At 51.7% G+C, this 17,500-nt stretch overlaps 14 non-coding genes and 3 pseudogenes across 14 annotated transcripts; all 17 read right to left on the bottom strand.

The window, feature by feature from the left end:
• Positions 1 to 2,501: 2,501 nt before the first annotated feature.
• Positions 2,502 to 2,618, bottom strand: LOC129850632 (U5 spliceosomal RNA). Its single transcript, XR_008758837.1, has one exon. It is a non-coding gene; the product is annotated as a U5 spliceosomal RNA (small nuclear RNA).
• A 360-nt stretch (positions 2,619 to 2,978) lies between these two features.
• Positions 2,979 to 3,169, bottom strand: LOC129850637 (U2 spliceosomal RNA). Its single transcript, XR_008758842.1, has one exon. It is a non-coding gene; the product is annotated as a U2 spliceosomal RNA (small nuclear RNA).
• Positions 3,170 to 3,528: 359 nt separating this feature from the next.
• LOC129850631 (U5 spliceosomal RNA) lies at positions 3,529 to 3,645 on the bottom strand. Its single transcript, XR_008758836.1, has one exon. It is a non-coding gene; the product is annotated as a U5 spliceosomal RNA (small nuclear RNA).
• A 360-nt stretch (positions 3,646 to 4,005) lies between these two features.
• LOC129850636 (U2 spliceosomal RNA) lies at positions 4,006 to 4,196 on the bottom strand. The gene has a single exon (XR_008758841.1). It is a non-coding gene; the product is annotated as a U2 spliceosomal RNA (small nuclear RNA).
• A 359-nt stretch (positions 4,197 to 4,555) lies between these two features.
• Positions 4,556 to 4,672, bottom strand: LOC129850630 (U5 spliceosomal RNA). The gene has a single exon (XR_008758835.1). It is a non-coding gene; the product is annotated as a U5 spliceosomal RNA (small nuclear RNA).
• Positions 4,673 to 5,032: 360 nt separating this feature from the next.
• On the bottom strand, positions 5,033 to 5,213 carry LOC129850621 (U2 spliceosomal RNA; annotated as a pseudogene).
• Positions 5,214 to 7,740: 2,527 nt separating this feature from the next.
• LOC129850629 (U5 spliceosomal RNA) lies at positions 7,741 to 7,857 on the bottom strand. The gene has a single exon (XR_008758834.1). It is a non-coding gene; the product is annotated as a U5 spliceosomal RNA (small nuclear RNA).
• A 359-nt stretch (positions 7,858 to 8,216) lies between these two features.
• On the bottom strand, positions 8,217 to 8,407 carry LOC129850635 (U2 spliceosomal RNA). Its single transcript, XR_008758840.1, has one exon. It is a non-coding gene; the product is annotated as a U2 spliceosomal RNA (small nuclear RNA).
• Positions 8,408 to 8,766: 359 nt separating this feature from the next.
• Positions 8,767 to 8,883, bottom strand: LOC129850627 (U5 spliceosomal RNA). The gene has a single exon (XR_008758832.1). It is a non-coding gene; the product is annotated as a U5 spliceosomal RNA (small nuclear RNA).
• A 360-nt stretch (positions 8,884 to 9,243) lies between these two features.
• On the bottom strand, positions 9,244 to 9,424 carry LOC129850620 (U2 spliceosomal RNA; annotated as a pseudogene).
• Positions 9,425 to 11,951: 2,527 nt separating this feature from the next.
• Positions 11,952 to 12,068, bottom strand: LOC129850626 (U5 spliceosomal RNA). Its single transcript, XR_008758831.1, has one exon. It is a non-coding gene; the product is annotated as a U5 spliceosomal RNA (small nuclear RNA).
• Positions 12,069 to 12,428: 360 nt separating this feature from the next.
• On the bottom strand, positions 12,429 to 12,619 carry LOC129850628 (U2 spliceosomal RNA). Its single transcript, XR_008758833.1, has one exon. It is a non-coding gene; the product is annotated as a U2 spliceosomal RNA (small nuclear RNA).
• A 359-nt stretch (positions 12,620 to 12,978) lies between these two features.
• LOC129850624 (U5 spliceosomal RNA) lies at positions 12,979 to 13,095 on the bottom strand. Its single transcript, XR_008758830.1, has one exon. It is a non-coding gene; the product is annotated as a U5 spliceosomal RNA (small nuclear RNA).
• Positions 13,096 to 13,455: 360 nt separating this feature from the next.
• LOC129850619 (U2 spliceosomal RNA) lies at positions 13,456 to 13,635 on the bottom strand (annotated as a pseudogene).
• A 2,527-nt stretch (positions 13,636 to 16,162) lies between these two features.
• Positions 16,163 to 16,279, bottom strand: LOC129850623 (U5 spliceosomal RNA). The gene has a single exon (XR_008758829.1). It is a non-coding gene; the product is annotated as a U5 spliceosomal RNA (small nuclear RNA).
• Positions 16,280 to 16,639: 360 nt separating this feature from the next.
• Positions 16,640 to 16,830, bottom strand: LOC129850616 (U2 spliceosomal RNA). Its single transcript, XR_008758825.1, has one exon. It is a non-coding gene; the product is annotated as a U2 spliceosomal RNA (small nuclear RNA).
• A 359-nt stretch (positions 16,831 to 17,189) lies between these two features.
• Positions 17,190 to 17,306, bottom strand: LOC129850622 (U5 spliceosomal RNA). Its single transcript, XR_008758828.1, has one exon. It is a non-coding gene; the product is annotated as a U5 spliceosomal RNA (small nuclear RNA).
• Between the last annotated feature and the right edge of the window lie 194 nt (positions 17,307 to 17,500).

The following is a 17,500-nucleotide window of genomic DNA, read 5'->3' as shown; positions in this document are numbered from 1 at the left end:
TCTTACATCAAAACAAAAATATATATACTTCTAACCAACAACAAAATTCCTCATCTCAAAACCTACTAATAAACAATAACCAAAACCTAAACCAATAATCATGGGATCAATTTTCACTTGGGACCATCTCCCTGCCCCTGCCCCCCCCTCAATGCCATCCCTTCATCCTCGTCCAGACTACTGACCGGGGACCCCACGTCCCCATACAGGTAACCTGTACCTCCCTCCATCGCCCAGCTCAGTGCCATCACCGGGAGTTCCAGCTCCTCCAGTGGTGTAAACGAGGATGAACGAGAGGGAGCCCACGAAGGCCCTGCTTCTTCTCCCTCCCTTTCCCCCCTCTCACCACTTTTCCCCCTACCGCTACCCAACGGTTCCACCCTTTTTTTCTTTTTCTTTTTGTATGCTGTATCCCACGGGTTATTTTCCCCTCCCCCATAATCTCTCTCCTCGGGCAAACCCCTGTCCTTAATATAGTCCTCATAATCCTTTACCACCTCCTCATATTCACCTTCCTTCCATCCCTTAATCGGTCCTCTCTCCCACACCCTTTCCAGCACCATTCTATCTATTTCTCTTTTAACCTTCTCCTCCCTCTCCTCTTCTGTCCCGGCTTGTCTCTCCCCTCCTACCTCCTCCTCTCTCCCCTTCTCCTTCCTTTTTTTCCCTTTTTCCTCCTTCCCTTCCTCCCCCTCTGTCCCGACCACCCCTACTTCCATCTCACACTCCCCTGCCCCAACCACCTCTCCTTCTGCCCCAGCCTCCTCTCCTTCTATCCCGGCCCTACCATCCTGCTCCCCCGACGAACCCTTCTTCCTAATCTCCTTCTCAAAGCCCCTCTTCACCCTCTCCAAATCCCCTGCCCTCCAACCCTTCCCCGGCCCCCTCCCGCCTTTCTTCTCCCTCAGCGTTCCAAGGAGTTCCTTTTTCTGCCCCATGTCCAAACCCTCCTCTTCTACTTCCTTCCCCTCTGTCCCGACCACCTCTCCTTCCATCTCGACCACCTCTCCTTCTTTCCCGGCCACCTCTCCTTCTTTCCCGGCCACCTCTTCTTCTGTCCCGTCCCTCTTCTTCTCTTTCTCCTCTTCTCTCTGTGTCTCCCTCGGTGCAGTTCCTCCTCCTCTGCCACCCCCTCCTGCGCGCTCCTCTCCACTTCTACCCCCATCCCCAGCTCTCGCTCCCCCCCCAGCTGCAGACGCGTATGACCTCCGCCTGGCGGGGCAGTCCCGCCACAGGTGCTCCACTGAGCCACACCCGTGGCATGTCTTAGGCTCGGCACAGTCCCTCGCCTCGTGCCCACCGGACCCACAGAACCTGCACTTTCTTTCACTACACGAGGCGAGGGTATGTCCATAGGCCATACAACGCCTGCAATACGGGGGCTGACGTGCGTAATGCACCGTCCCCCTGTCAGCCCCCAGGGAGAACATAGCCGGAGGATGGAGGTAACCATCCAATCCTTCAGAGTCCTCCCTGAGAAGAACCTGGAAACCTCTCTTCCCGTTCCAGAATCCCAGGGAGTCCCTGAGAAGCCTTGCCGATGAAACACTGTCCATATATCGCCCCAAAAAGGCCCTCACATCGTCATCCTTTACATGGGGATTGTACATAGTCACCGTGACCACACGAAAACTACTTTTCGCCAAACTGGTCACTGCATACTGAGACATAGGCCTTGCCTTACTCTCTTCCTTTGCCATCTTTAGAACCTCTTCATGTTTCCCTTCATTATAAAGGGTCACATCAAAAGCCCTCTCCAACGGATTATCTTGAAGACATAAAACGTCCTTCACCTCCAGTTTCAAGATCCCCATCAAAATGAATCTTCCAAACTGGTCTCTTGCAAAAGGCTCCTCTTCTTTATCCCTCCACGTAAACCTCACTGTATTGGCCAAACCTATTCCAGGTACCGACTTGTTATAACTAGAACGTGCCATTTCCCAACAAAAGAAAACGCACTTCCAAACCAATAATCCGCTCTCCAAAAAAAGGAACCCTCTGAGAAAAACCCAAAAAGCCTTTTCTCACAAAAAACCGACCGACCACAACCTTTTCGCCCTCCTATCTCCGACCTTCTGACTAAGCGAGCTCTGGGGCACCTCGGTACCAAGCTTGATCTTAGCCAAAAGGCCGAGAAGCGATAACCCACAAATGGTACCCTGCAGCCGCCGGGCACCCGGGGGTCTCGGCAGACTTTGGCGGTTTGGCAAAAGGTGGCTCCTCCCCCCCAGCCCCCCCTTCCCTGGCGACAGACAGGCTGGTGTTTTTTATTTCTTTTTAAAGTCGCCAATGCGTCTTGAAGTCACTAGCTCTTTACGCCGCCTAGTGCGACGACGACGACTATTTGTTCAAAGCCCGGCAAATACGCCAGTCGTCCGTCGGGCTTGCTTGAACTCAATTGCCCTTAGCGACTAGTCAAACGCATGAGCAACAAGTCTCTGCTGCGGCGGCGGCGGCGTCATCAACATCTCTGTCAATTTCTCTTGAAACAAGATATAGCGGGCTCTGCCAGAAGCAAAGCCCTTCCAAAAATACTTTGAACTCATAAGTGTTCCTCTCCACGGAAGTCTTTAGTAAAAGGCGAAAGGCTTGTGCGTAATGAAGAGAAACCAGAGTCGTGTGGAAGTCAGACGTCGGGGCCCGAGACACACTCTGTGCACTACTAGGCTGGGATCTCGCGGGTGGGTGGGTGGGTGGGTGGTCGGTCACCCAACCCACTCTGCCTACTTTTCCACGGCTGTGTGTGGGTAAAAAGTCACAGACAGACACAGACAGACACAGACAGACAGACAGACAGACAGACAGACAGACAGACACTCACTCACTATCCTGACCAACGTTTTTTTTTTTTTTTTTTTTTTTTTTTTTAAGTAAAATGGCGGGAAACGGGGGAACCCACGAAGAGCGCTTCGCCCTACTTTCACTTTGGATGTTTTTTTCCCCTTGCTTTTTTCTTTCCTTGACAACGGGAGGAATGTGTGTGTTGCACCGTTCCCGGAGGTACTGCAATACCGGGTCGATGCGTGGAGCGGACGGAGCAAGCCCCATTTCCGACTCCCTGTTCAAAAAATCCATTTAATATGTAGTCCCCCGATGGGGGACGTATCAGATATTAAACTGATAAGAACAGATACTACACTTGATCTTAGCCAAAAGGCCGAGAAGCGATAACCCACAAATGGTACCCTGCAGCCGCCGGGCACCCGGGGGTCTCGGCAGACTTTGGCGGTTTGGCAAAAGGTGGCTCCTCCCCCCCAGCCCCCCCTTCCCTGGCGACAGACAGGCTGGTGTTTTTTATTTCTTTTTAAAGTCGCCAATGCGTCTTGAAGTCACTAGCTCTTTACGCCGCCTAGTGCGACGACGACGACTATTTGTTCAAAGCCCGGCAAATACGCCAGTCGTCCGTCGGGCTTGCTTGAACTCAATTGCCCTTAGCGACTAGTCAAACGCATGAGCAACAAGTCTCTGCTGCGGCGGCGGCGGCGTCATCAACATCTCTGTCAATTTCTCTTGAAACAAGATATAGCGGGCTCTGCCAGAAGCAAAGCCCTTCCAAAAATACTTTGAACTCATAAGTGTTCCTCTCCACGGAAGTCTTTAGTAAAAGGCGAAAGGCTTGTGCGTAATGAAGAGAAACCAGAGTCGTGTGGAAGTCAGACGTCGGGGCCCGAGACACACTCTGTGCACTACTAGGCTGGGATCTCGCGGGTGGGTGGGTGGGTGGGTGGTCGGTCACCCAACCCACTCTGCCTACTTTTCCACGGCTGTGTGTGGGTAAAAAGTCACAGACAGACACAGACAGACACAGACAGACAGACAGACAGACAGACAGACAGACAGACACTCACTCACTATCCTGACCAACGTTTTTTTTTTTTTTTTTTTTTTTTTTTTTAAGTAAAATGGCGGGAAACGGGGGAACCCACGAAGAGCGCTTCGCCCTACTTTCACTTTGGATGTTTTTTTCCCCTTGCTTTTTTCTTTCCTTGACAACGGGAGGAATGTGTGTGTTGCACCGTTCCCGGAGGTACTGCAATACCGGGTCGATGCGTGGAGCGGACGGAGCAAGCCCCATTTCCGACTCCCTGTTCAAAAAATCCATTTAATATGTAGTCCCCCGATGGGGGACGTATCAGATATTAAACTGATAAGAACAGATACTACACTTGATCTTAGCCAAAAGGCCGAGAAGCGATAACCCACAAATGGTACCCTGCAGCCGCCGGGCACCCGGGGGTCTCGGCAGACTTTGGCGGTTTGGCAAAAGGTGGCTCCTCCCCCCCAGCCCCCCCTTCCCTGGCGACAGACAGGCTGGTGTTTTTTATTTCTTTTTAAAGTCGCCAATGCGTCTTGAAGTCACTAGCTCTTTACGCCGCCTAGTGCGACGACGACGACTATTTGTTCAAAGCCCGGCAAATACGCCAGTCGTCCGTCGGGCTTGCTTGAACTCAATTGCCCTTAGCGACTAGTCAAACGCATGAGCAACAAGTCTCTGCTGCGGCGGCGGCGGCGTCATCAACATCTCTGTCAATTTCTCTTGAAACAAGATATAGCGGGCTCTGCCAGAAGCAAAGCCCTTCCAAAAATACTTTGAACTCATAAGTGTTCCTCTCCACGGAAGTCTTTAGTAAAAGGCGAAAGGCTTGTGCGTAATGAAGAGAAACCAGAGTCGTGTGGAAGTCAGACGTCGGGGCCCGAGACACACTCTGTGCACTACTAGGCTGGGATCTCGCGGGTGGGTGGGTGGGTGGGTGGTCGGTCACCCAACCCACTCTGCCTACTTTTCCACGGCTGTGTGTGGGTAAAAAGTCACAGACAGACACAGACAGACACAGACAGACAGACAGACAGACAGACAGACAGACAGACACTCACTCACTATCCTGACCAACGTTTTTTTTTTTTTTTTTTTTTTTTTTTTTAAGTAAAATGGCGGGAAACGGGGGAACCCACGAAGAGCGCTTCGCCCTACTTTCACTTTGGATGTTTTTTTCCCCTTGCTTTTTTCTTTCCTTGACAACGGGAGGAATGTGTGTGTTGCACCGTTCCCGGAGGTACTGCAATACCGGGTCGATGCGTGGAGCGGACGGAGCAAGCCCCATTTCCGACTCCCTGTTCAAAAAATCCATTTAATATGTAGTCCCCCGATGGGGGACGTATCAGATATTAAACTGATAAGAACAGATTTTTTTTTTTTTTTTTTTTAAAGTTTTTATTTACATTCAACAAACCACCACAATCTTACATCAAAACAAAAATATATATACTTCTAACCAACAACAAAATTCCTCATCTCAAAACCTACTAATAAACAATAACCAAAACCTAAACCAATAATCATGGGATCAATTTTCACTTGGGACCATCTCCCTGCCCCTGCCCCCCCCTCAATGCCATCCCTTCATCCTCGTCCAGACTACTGACCGGGGACCCCACGTCCCCATACAGGTAACCTGTACCTCCCTCCATCGCCCAGCTCAGTGCCATCACCGGGAGTTCCAGCTCCTCCAGTGGTGTAAACGAGGATGAACGAGAGGGAGCCCACGAAGGCCCTGCTTCTTCTCCCTCCCTTTCCCCCCTCTCACCACTTTTCCCCCTACCGCTACCCAACGGTTCCACCCTTTTTTTCTTTTTCTTTTTGTATGCTGTATCCCACGGGTTATTTTCCCCTCCCCCATAATCTCTCTCCTCGGGCAAACCCCTGTCCTTAATATAGTCCTCATAATCCTTTACCACCTCCTCATATTCACCTTCCTTCCATCCCTTAATCGGTCCTCTCTCCCACACCCTTTCCAGCACCATTCTATCTATTTCTCTTTTAACCTTCTCCTCCCTCTCCTCTTCTGTCCCGGCTTGTCTCTCCCCTCCTACCTCCTCCTCTCTCCCCTTCTCCTTCCTTTTTTTCCCTTTTTCCTCCTTCCCTTCCTCCCCCTCTGTCCCGACCACCCCTACTTCCATCTCACACTCCCCTGCCCCAACCACCTCTCCTTCTGCCCCAGCCTCCTCTCCTTCTATCCCGGCCCTACCATCCTGCTCCCCCGACGAACCCTTCTTCCTAATCTCCTTCTCAAAGCCCCTCTTCACCCTCTCCAAATCCCCTGCCCTCCAACCCTTCCCCGGCCCCCTCCCGCCTTTCTTCTCCCTCAGCGTTCCAAGGAGTTCCTTTTTCTGCCCCATGTCCAAACCCTCCTCTTCTACTTCCTTCCCCTCTGTCCCGACCACCTCTCCTTCCATCTCGACCACCTCTCCTTCTTTCCCGGCCACCTCTCCTTCTTTCCCGGCCACCTCTTCTTCTGTCCCGTCCCTCTTCTTCTCTTTCTCCTCTTCTCTCTGTGTCTCCCTCGGTGCAGTTCCTCCTCCTCTGCCACCCCCTCCTGCGCGCTCCTCTCCACTTCTACCCCCATCCCCAGCTCTCGCTCCCCCCCCAGCTGCAGACGCGTATGACCTCCGCCTGGCGGGGCAGTCCCGCCACAGGTGCTCCACTGAGCCACACCCGTGGCATGTCTTAGGCTCGGCACAGTCCCTCGCCTCGTGCCCACCGGACCCACAGAACCTGCACTTTCTTTCACTACACGAGGCGAGGGTATGTCCATAGGCCATACAACGCCTGCAATACGGGGGCTGACGTGCGTAATGCACCGTCCCCCTGTCAGCCCCCAGGGAGAACATAGCCGGAGGATGGAGGTAACCATCCAATCCTTCAGAGTCCTCCCTGAGAAGAACCTGGAAACCTCTCTTCCCGTTCCAGAATCCCAGGGAGTCCCTGAGAAGCCTTGCCGATGAAACACTGTCCATATATCGCCCCAAAAAGGCCCTCACATCGTCATCCTTTACATGGGGATTGTACATAGTCACCGTGACCACACGAAAACTACTTTTCGCCAAACTGGTCACTGCATACTGAGACATAGGCCTTGCCTTACTCTCTTCCTTTGCCATCTTTAGAACCTCTTCATGTTTCCCTTCATTATAAAGGGTCACATCAAAAGCCCTCTCCAACGGATTATCTTGAAGACATAAAACGTCCTTCACCTCCAGTTTCAAGATCCCCATCAAAATGAATCTTCCAAACTGGTCTCTTGCAAAAGGCTCCTCTTCTTTATCCCTCCACGTAAACCTCACTGTATTGGCCAAACCTATTCCAGGTACCGACTTGTTATAACTAGAACGTGCCATTTCCCAACAAAAGAAAACGCACTTCCAAACCAATAATCCGCTCTCCAAAAAAAGGAACCCTCTGAGAAAAACCCAAAAAGCCTTTTCTCACAAAAAACCGACCGACCACAACCTTTTCGCCCTCCTATCTCCGACCTTCTGACTAAGCGAGCTCTGGGGCACCTCGGTACCAAGCTTGATCTTAGCCAAAAGGCCGAGAAGCGATAACCCACAAATGGTACCCTGCAGCCGCCGGGCACCCGGGGGTCTCGGCAGACTTTGGCGGTTTGGCAAAAGGTGGCTCCTCCCCCCCAGCCCCCCCTTCCCTGGCGACAGACAGGCTGGTGTTTTTTATTTCTTTTTAAAGTCGCCAATGCGTCTTGAAGTCACTAGCTCTTTACGCCGCCTAGTGCGACGACGACGACTATTTGTTCAAAGCCCGGCAAATACGCCAGTCGTCCGTCGGGCTTGCTTGAACTCAATTGCCCTTAGCGACTAGTCAAACGCATGAGCAACAAGTCTCTGCTGCGGCGGCGGCGGCGTCATCAACATCTCTGTCAATTTCTCTTGAAACAAGATATAGCGGGCTCTGCCAGAAGCAAAGCCCTTCCAAAAATACTTTGAACTCATAAGTGTTCCTCTCCACGGAAGTCTTTAGTAAAAGGCGAAAGGCTTGTGCGTAATGAAGAGAAACCAGAGTCGTGTGGAAGTCAGACGTCGGGGCCCGAGACACACTCTGTGCACTACTAGGCTGGGATCTCGCGGGTGGGTGGGTGGGTGGGTGGTCGGTCACCCAACCCACTCTGCCTACTTTTCCACGGCTGTGTGTGGGTAAAAAGTCACAGACAGACACAGACAGACACAGACAGACAGACAGACAGACAGACAGACAGACAGACACTCACTCACTATCCTGACCAACGTTTTTTTTTTTTTTTTTTTTTTTTTTTTAAGTAAAATGGCGGGAAACGGGGGAACCCACGAAGAGCGCTTCGCCCTACTTTCACTTTGGATGTTTTTTTCCCCTTGCTTTTTTCTTTCCTTGACAACGGGAGGAATGTGTGTGTTGCACCGTTCCCGGAGGTACTGCAATACCGGGTCGATGCGTGGAGCGGACGGAGCAAGCCCCATTTCCGACTCCCTGTTCAAAAAATCCATTTAATATGTAGTCCCCCGATGGGGGACGTATCAGATATTAAACTGATAAGAACAGATACTACACTTGATCTTAGCCAAAAGGCCGAGAAGCGATAACCCACAAATGGTACCCTGCAGCCGCCGGGCACCCGGGGGTCTCGGCAGACTTTGGCGGTTTGGCAAAAGGTGGCTCCTCCCCCCCAGCCCCCCCTTCCCTGGCGACAGACAGGCTGGTGTTTTTTATTTCTTTTTAAAGTCGCCAATGCGTCTTGAAGTCACTAGCTCTTTACGCCGCCTAGTGCGACGACGACGACTATTTGTTCAAAGCCCGGCAAATACGCCAGTCGTCCGTCGGGCTTGCTTGAACTCAATTGCCCTTAGCGACTAGTCAAACGCATGAGCAACAAGTCTCTGCTGCGGCGGCGGCGGCGTCATCAACATCTCTGTCAATTTCTCTTGAAACAAGATATAGCGGGCTCTGCCAGAAGCAAAGCCCTTCCAAAAATACTTTGAACTCATAAGTGTTCCTCTCCACGGAAGTCTTTAGTAAAAGGCGAAAGGCTTGTGCGTAATGAAGAGAAACCAGAGTCGTGTGGAAGTCAGACGTCGGGGCCCGAGACACACTCTGTGCACTACTAGGCTGGGATCTCGCGGGTGGGTGGGTGGGTGGGTGGTCGGTCACCCAACCCACTCTGCCTACTTTTCCACGGCTGTGTGTGGGTAAAAAGTCACAGACAGACACAGACAGACACAGACAGACAGACAGACAGACAGACAGACAGACAGACACTCACTCACTATCCTGACCAACGTTTTTTTTTTTTTTTTTTTTTTTTTTTTTAAGTAAAATGGCGGGAAACGGGGGAACCCACGAAGAGCGCTTCGCCCTACTTTCACTTTGGATGTTTTTTTCCCCTTGCTTTTTTCTTTCCTTGACAACGGGAGGAATGTGTGTGTTGCACCGTTCCCGGAGGTACTGCAATACCGGGTCGATGCGTGGAGCGGACGGAGCAAGCCCCATTTCCGACTCCCTGTTCAAAAAATCCATTTAATATGTAGTCCCCCGATGGGGGACGTATCAGATATTAAACTGATAAGAACAGATTTTTTTTTTTTTTTTTTTTAAAGTTTTTATTTACATTCAACAAACCACCACAATCTTACATCAAAACAAAAATATATATACTTCTAACCAACAACAAAATTCCTCATCTCAAAACCTACTAATAAACAATAACCAAAACCTAAACCAATAATCATGGGATCAATTTTCACTTGGGACCATCTCCCTGCCCCTGCCCCCCCCTCAATGCCATCCCTTCATCCTCGTCCAGACTACTGACCGGGGACCCCACGTCCCCATACAGGTAACCTGTACCTCCCTCCATCGCCCAGCTCAGTGCCATCACCGGGAGTTCCAGCTCCTCCAGTGGTGTAAACGAGGATGAACGAGAGGGAGCCCACGAAGGCCCTGCTTCTTCTCCCTCCCTTTCCCCCCTCTCACCACTTTTCCCCCTACCGCTACCCAACGGTTCCACCCTTTTTTTCTTTTTCTTTTTGTATGCTGTATCCCACGGGTTATTTTCCCCTCCCCCATAATCTCTCTCCTCGGGCAAACCCCTGTCCTTAATATAGTCCTCATAATCCTTTACCACCTCCTCATATTCACCTTCCTTCCATCCCTTAATCGGTCCTCTCTCCCACACCCTTTCCAGCACCATTCTATCTATTTCTCTTTTAACCTTCTCCTCCCTCTCCTCTTCTGTCCCGGCTTGTCTCTCCCCTCCTACCTCCTCCTCTCTCCCCTTCTCCTTCCTTTTTTTCCCTTTTTCCTCCTTCCCTTCCTCCCCCTCTGTCCCGACCACCCCTACTTCCATCTCACACTCCCCTGCCCCAACCACCTCTCCTTCTGCCCCAGCCTCCTCTCCTTCTATCCCGGCCCTACCATCCTGCTCCCCCGACGAACCCTTCTTCCTAATCTCCTTCTCAAAGCCCCTCTTCACCCTCTCCAAATCCCCTGCCCTCCAACCCTTCCCCGGCCCCCTCCCGCCTTTCTTCTCCCTCAGCGTTCCAAGGAGTTCCTTTTTCTGCCCCATGTCCAAACCCTCCTCTTCTACTTCCTTCCCCTCTGTCCCGACCACCTCTCCTTCCATCTCGACCACCTCTCCTTCTTTCCCGGCCACCTCTCCTTCTTTCCCGGCCACCTCTTCTTCTGTCCCGTCCCTCTTCTTCTCTTTCTCCTCTTCTCTCTGTGTCTCCCTCGGTGCAGTTCCTCCTCCTCTGCCACCCCCTCCTGCGCGCTCCTCTCCACTTCTACCCCCATCCCCAGCTCTCGCTCCCCCCCCAGCTGCAGACGCGTATGACCTCCGCCTGGCGGGGCAGTCCCGCCACAGGTGCTCCACTGAGCCACACCCGTGGCATGTCTTAGGCTCGGCACAGTCCCTCGCCTCGTGCCCACCGGACCCACAGAACCTGCACTTTCTTTCACTACACGAGGCGAGGGTATGTCCATAGGCCATACAACGCCTGCAATACGGGGGCTGACGTGCGTAATGCACCGTCCCCCTGTCAGCCCCCAGGGAGAACATAGCCGGAGGATGGAGGTAACCATCCAATCCTTCAGAGTCCTCCCTGAGAAGAACCTGGAAACCTCTCTTCCCGTTCCAGAATCCCAGGGAGTCCCTGAGAAGCCTTGCCGATGAAACACTGTCCATATATCGCCCCAAAAAGGCCCTCACATCGTCATCCTTTACATGGGGATTGTACATAGTCACCGTGACCACACGAAAACTACTTTTCGCCAAACTGGTCACTGCATACTGAGACATAGGCCTTGCCTTACTCTCTTCCTTTGCCATCTTTAGAACCTCTTCATGTTTCCCTTCATTATAAAGGGTCACATCAAAAGCCCTCTCCAACGGATTATCTTGAAGACATAAAACGTCCTTCACCTCCAGTTTCAAGATCCCCATCAAAATGAATCTTCCAAACTGGTCTCTTGCAAAAGGCTCCTCTTCTTTATCCCTCCACGTAAACCTCACTGTATTGGCCAAACCTATTCCAGGTACCGACTTGTTATAACTAGAACGTGCCATTTCCCAACAAAAGAAAACGCACTTCCAAACCAATAATCCGCTCTCCAAAAAAAGGAACCCTCTGAGAAAAACCCAAAAAGCCTTTTCTCACAAAAAACCGACCGACCACAACCTTTTCGCCCTCCTATCTCCGACCTTCTGACTAAGCGAGCTCTGGGGCACCTCGGTACCAAGCTTGATCTTAGCCAAAAGGCCGAGAAGCGATAACCCACAAATGGTACCCTGCAGCCGCCGGGCACCCGGGGGTCTCGGCAGACTTTGGCGGTTTGGCAAAAGGTGGCTCCTCCCCCCCAGCCCCCCCTTCCCTGGCGACAGACAGGCTGGTGTTTTTTATTTCTTTTTAAAGTCGCCAATGCGTCTTGAAGTCACTAGCTCTTTACGCCGCCTAGTGCGACGACGACGACTATTTGTTCAAAGCCCGGCAAATACGCCAGTCGTCCGTCGGGCTTGCTTGAACTCAATTGCCCTTAGCGACTAGTCAAACGCATGAGCAACAAGTCTCTGCTGCGGCGGCGGCGGCGTCATCAACATCTCTGTCAATTTCTCTTGAAACAAGATATAGCGGGCTCTGCCAGAAGCAAAGCCCTTCCAAAAATACTTTGAACTCATAAGTGTTCCTCTCCACGGAAGTCTTTAGTAAAAGGCGAAAGGCTTGTGCGTAATGAAGAGAAACCAGAGTCGTGTGGAAGTCAGACGTCGGGGCCCGAGACACACTCTGTGCACTACTAGGCTGGGATCTCGCGGGTGGGTGGGTGGGTGGGTGGTCGGTCACCCAACCCACTCTGCCTACTTTTCCACGGCTGTGTGTGGGTAAAAAGTCACAGACAGACACAGACAGACACAGACAGACAGACAGACAGACAGACAGACAGACAGACACTCACTCACTATCCTGACCAACGTTTTTTTTTTTTTTTTTTTTTTTTTTTTTAAGTAAAATGGCGGGAAACGGGGGAACCCACGAAGAGCGCTTCGCCCTACTTTCACTTTGGATGTTTTTTTCCCCTTGCTTTTTTCTTTCCTTGACAACGGGAGGAATGTGTGTGTTGCACCGTTCCCGGAGGTACTGCAATACCGGGTCGATGCGTGGAGCGGACGGAGCAAGCCCCATTTCCGACTCCCTGTTCAAAAAATCCATTTAATATGTAGTCCCCCGATGGGGGACGTATCAGATATTAAACTGATAAGAACAGATACTACACTTGATCTTAGCCAAAAGGCCGAGAAGCGATAACCCACAAATGGTACCCTGCAGCCGCCGGGCACCCGGGGGTCTCGGCAGACTTTGGCGGTTTGGCAAAAGGTGGCTCCTCCCCCCCAGCCCCCCCTTCCCTGGCGACAGACAGGCTGGTGTTTTTTATTTCTTTTTAAAGTCGCCAATGCGTCTTGAAGTCACTAGCTCTTTACGCCGCCTAGTGCGACGACGACGACTATTTGTTCAAAGCCCGGCAAATACGCCAGTCGTCCGTCGGGCTTGCTTGAACTCAATTGCCCTTAGCGACTAGTCAAACGCATGAGCAACAAGTCTCTGCTGCGGCGGCGGCGGCGTCATCAACATCTCTGTCAATTTCTCTTGAAACAAGATATAGCGGGCTCTGCCAGAAGCAAAGCCCTTCCAAAAATACTTTGAACTCATAAGTGTTCCTCTCCACGGAAGTCTTTAGTAAAAGGCGAAAGGCTTGTGCGTAATGAAGAGAAACCAGAGTCGTGTGGAAGTCAGACGTCGGGGCCCGAGACACACTCTGTGCACTACTAGGCTGGGATCTCGCGGGTGGGTGGGTGGGTGGGTGGTCGGTCACCCAACCCACTCTGCCTACTTTTCCACGGCTGTGTGTGGGTAAAAAGTCACAGACAGACACAGACAGACACAGACAGACAGACAGACAGACAGACAGACAGACAGACACTCACTCACTATCCTGACCAACGTTTTTTTTTTTTTTTTTTTTTTTTTTTTTAAGTAAAATGGCGGGAAACGGGGGAACCCACGAAGAGCGCTTCGCCCTACTTTCACTTTGGATGTTTTTTTCCCCTTGCTTTTTTCTTTCCTTGACAACGGGAGGAATGTGTGTGTTGCACCGTTCCCGGAGGTACTGCAATACCGGGTCGATGCGTGGAGCGGACGGAGCAAGCCCCATTTCCGACTCCCTGTTCAAAAAATCCATTTAATATGTAGTCCCCCGATGGGGGACGTATCAGATATTAAACTGATAAGAACAGATTTTTTTTTTTTTTTTTTTAAAGTTTTTATTTACATTCAACAAACCACCACAATCTTACATCAAAACAAAAATATATATACTTCTAACCAACAACAAAATTCCTCATCTCAAAACCTACTAATAAACAATAACCAAAACCTAAACCAATAATCATGGGATCAATTTTCACTTGGGACCATCTCCCTGCCCCTGCCCCCCCCTCAATGCCATCCCTTCATCCTCGTCCAGACTACTGACCGGGGACCCCACGTCCCCATACAGGTAACCTGTACCTCCCTCCATCGCCCAGCTCAGTGCCATCACCGGGAGTTCCAGCTCCTCCAGTGGTGTAAACGAGGATGAACGAGAGGGAGCCCACGAAGGCCCTGCTTCTTCTCCCTCCCTTTCCCCCCTCTCACCACTTTTCCCCCTACCGCTACCCAACGGTTCCACCCTTTTTTTCTTTTTCTTTTTGTATGCTGTATCCCACGGGTTATTTTCCCCTCCCCCATAATCTCTCTCCTCGGGCAAACCCCTGTCCTTAATATAGTCCTCATAATCCTTTACCACCTCCTCATATTCACCTTCCTTCCATCCCTTAATCGGTCCTCTCTCCCACACCCTTTCCAGCACCATTCTATCTATTTCTCTTTTAACCTTCTCCTCCCTCTCCTCTTCTGTCCCGGCTTGTCTCTCCCCTCCTACCTCCTCCTCTCTCCCCTTCTCCTTCCTTTTTTTCCCTTTTTCCTCCTTCCCTTCCTCCCCCTCTGTCCCGACCACCCCTACTTCCATCTCACACTCCCCTGCCCCAACCACCTCTCCTTCTGCCCCAGCCTCCTCTCCTTCTATCCCGGCCCTACCATCCTGCTCCCCCGACGAACCCTTCTTCCTAATCTCCTTCTCAAAGCCCCTCTTCACCCTCTCCAAATCCCCTGCCCTCCAACCCTTCCCCGGCCCCCTCCCGCCTTTCTTCTCCCTCAGCGTTCCAAGGAGTTCCTTTTTCTGCCCCATGTCCAAACCCTCCTCTTCTACTTCCTTCCCCTCTGTCCCGACCACCTCTCCTTCCATCTCGACCACCTCTCCTTCTTTCCCGGCCACCTCTCCTTCTTTCCCGGCCACCTCTTCTTCTGTCCCGTCCCTCTTCTTCTCTTTCTCCTCTTCTCTCTGTGTCTCCCTCGGTGCAGTTCCTCCTCCTCTGCCACCCCCTCCTGCGCGCTCCTCTCCACTTCTACCCCCATCCCCAGCTCTCGCTCCCCCCCCAGCTGCAGACGCGTATGACCTCCGCCTGGCGGGGCAGTCCCGCCACAGGTGCTCCACTGAGCCACACCCGTGGCATGTCTTAGGCTCGGCACAGTCCCTCGCCTCGTGCCCACCGGACCCACAGAACCTGCACTTTCTTTCACTACACGAGGCGAGGGTATGTCCATAGGCCATACAACGCCTGCAATACGGGGGCTGACGTGCGTAATGCACCGTCCCCCTGTCAGCCCCCAGGGAGAACATAGCCGGAGGATGGAGGTAACCATCCAATCCTTCAGAGTCCTCCCTGAGAAGAACCTGGAAACCTCTCTTCCCGTTCCAGAATCCCAGGGAGTCCCTGAGAAGCCTTGCCGATGAAACACTGTCCATATATCGCCCCAAAAAGGCCCTCACATCGTCATCCTTTACATGGGGATTGTACATAGTCACCGTGACCACACGAAAACTACTTTTCGCCAAACTGGTCACTGCATACTGAGACATAGGCCTTGCCTTACTCTCTTCCTTTGCCATCTTTAGAACCTCTTCATGTTTCCCTTCATTATAAAGGGTCACATCAAAAGCCCTCTCCAACGGATTATCTTGAAGACATAAAACGTCCTTCACCTCCAGTTTCAAGATCCCCATCAAAATGAATCTTCCAAACTGGTCTCTTGCAAAAGGCTCCTCTTCTTTATCCCTCCACGTAAACCTCACTGTATTGGCCAAACCTATTCCAGGTACCGACTTGTTATAACTAGAACGTGCCATTTCCCAACAAAAGAAAACGCACTTCCAAACCAATAATCCGCTCTCCAAAAAAAGGAACCCTCTGAGAAAAACCCAAAAAGCCTTTTCTCACAAAAAACCGACCGACCACAACCTTTTCGCCCTCCTATCTCCGACCTTCTGACTAAGCGAGCTCTGGGGCACCTCGGTACCAAGCTTGATCTTAGCCAAAAGGCCGAGAAGCGATAACCCACAAATGGTACCCTGCAGCCGCCGGGCACCCGGGGGTCTCGGCAGACTTTGGCGGTTTGGCAAAAGGTGGCTCCTCCCCCCCAGCCCCCCCTTCCCTGGCGACAGACAGGCTGGTGTTTTTTATTTCTTTTTAAAGTCGCCAATGCGTCTTGAAGTCACTAGCTCTTTACGCCGCCTAGTGCGACGACGACGACTATTTGTTCAAAGCCCGGCAAATACGCCAGTCGTCCGTCGGGCTTGCTTGAACTCAATTGCCCTTAGCGACTAGTCAAACGCATGAGCAACAAGTCTCTGCTGCGGCGGCGGCGGCGTCATCAACATCTCTGTCAATTTCTCTTGAAACAAGATATAGCGGGCTCTGCCAGAAGCAAAGCCCTTCCAAAAATACTTTGAACTCATAAGTGTTCCTCTCCACGGAAGTCTTTAGTAAAAGGCGAAAGGCTTGTGCGTAATGAAGAGAAACCAGAGTCGTGTGGAAGTCAGACGTCGGGGCCCGAGACACACTCTGTGCACTACTAGGCTGGGATCTCGCGGGTGGGTGGGTGGGTGGGTGGTCGGTCACCCAACCCACTCTGCCTACTTTTCCACGGCTGTGTGTGGGTAAAAAGTCACAGACAGACACAGACAGACACAGACAGACAGACAGACAGACAGACAGACAGACAGACACTCACTCACTATCCTGACCAACGTTTTTTTTTTTTTTTTTTTTTTTTTTTTTAAGTAAAATGGCGGGAAACGGGGGAACCCACGAAGAGCGCTTCGCCCTACTTTCACTTTGGATGTTTTTTTCCCCTTGCTTTTTTCTTTCCTTGACAACGGGAGGAATGTGTGTGTTGCACCGTTCCCGGAGGTACTGCAATACCGGGTCGATGCGTGGAGCGGACGGAGCAAGCCCCATTTCCGACTCCCTGTTCAAAAAATCCATTTAATATGTAGTCCCCCGATGGGGGACGTATCAGATATTAAACTGATAAGAACAGATACTACACTTGATCTTAGCCAAAAGGCCGAGAAGCGATAACCCACAAATGGTACCCTGCAGCCGCCGGGCACCCGGGGGTCTCGGCAGACTTTGGCGGTTTGGCAAAAGGTGGCTCCTCCCCCCCAGCCCCCCCTTCCCTGGCGACAGACAGGCTGGTGTTTTTTATTTCTTTTTAAAGTCGCCAATGCGTCTTGAAGTCACTAGCTCTTTACGCCGCCTAGTGCGACGACGACGACTATTTGTTCAAAGCCCGGCAAATACGCCAGTCGTCCGTCGGGCTTGCTTGAACTCAATTGCCCTTAGCGACTAGTCAAACGCATGAGCAACAAGTCTCTGCTGCGGCGGCGGCGGCGTCATCAACATCTCTGTCAATTTCTCTTGAAACAAGATATAGCGGGCTCTGCCAGAAGCAAAGCCCTTCCAAAAATACTTTGAACTCATAAGTGTTCCTCTCCACGGAAGTCTTTAGTAAAAGGCGAAAGGCTTGTGCGTAATGAAGAGAAACCAGAGTCGTGTGGAAGTCAGACGTCGGGGCCCGAGACACACTCTGTGCACTACTAGGCTGGGATCTCGCGGGTGGGTGGGTGGGTGGGTGGTCGGTCACCCAACCCACTCTGCCTACTTTTCCACGGCTGTGTGTGGGTAAAAAGTCACAGACAGACACAGACAGACACAGACAGACAGACAGACAGACAGACAGACAGACA

The sequence above is a fragment of the Salvelinus fontinalis genome, unplaced genomic scaffold (assembly GCF_029448725.1).
Source record: "Salvelinus fontinalis isolate EN_2023a unplaced genomic scaffold, ASM2944872v1 scaffold_2145, whole genome shotgun sequence".
In the NCBI taxonomy this organism is placed as follows: domain Eukaryota; kingdom Metazoa; phylum Chordata; class Actinopteri; order Salmoniformes; family Salmonidae; genus Salvelinus; species Salvelinus fontinalis.
Note: the sequence above shows the minus strand (reverse complement) of the source record. Positions and strands in the feature narration are given on the sequence as shown.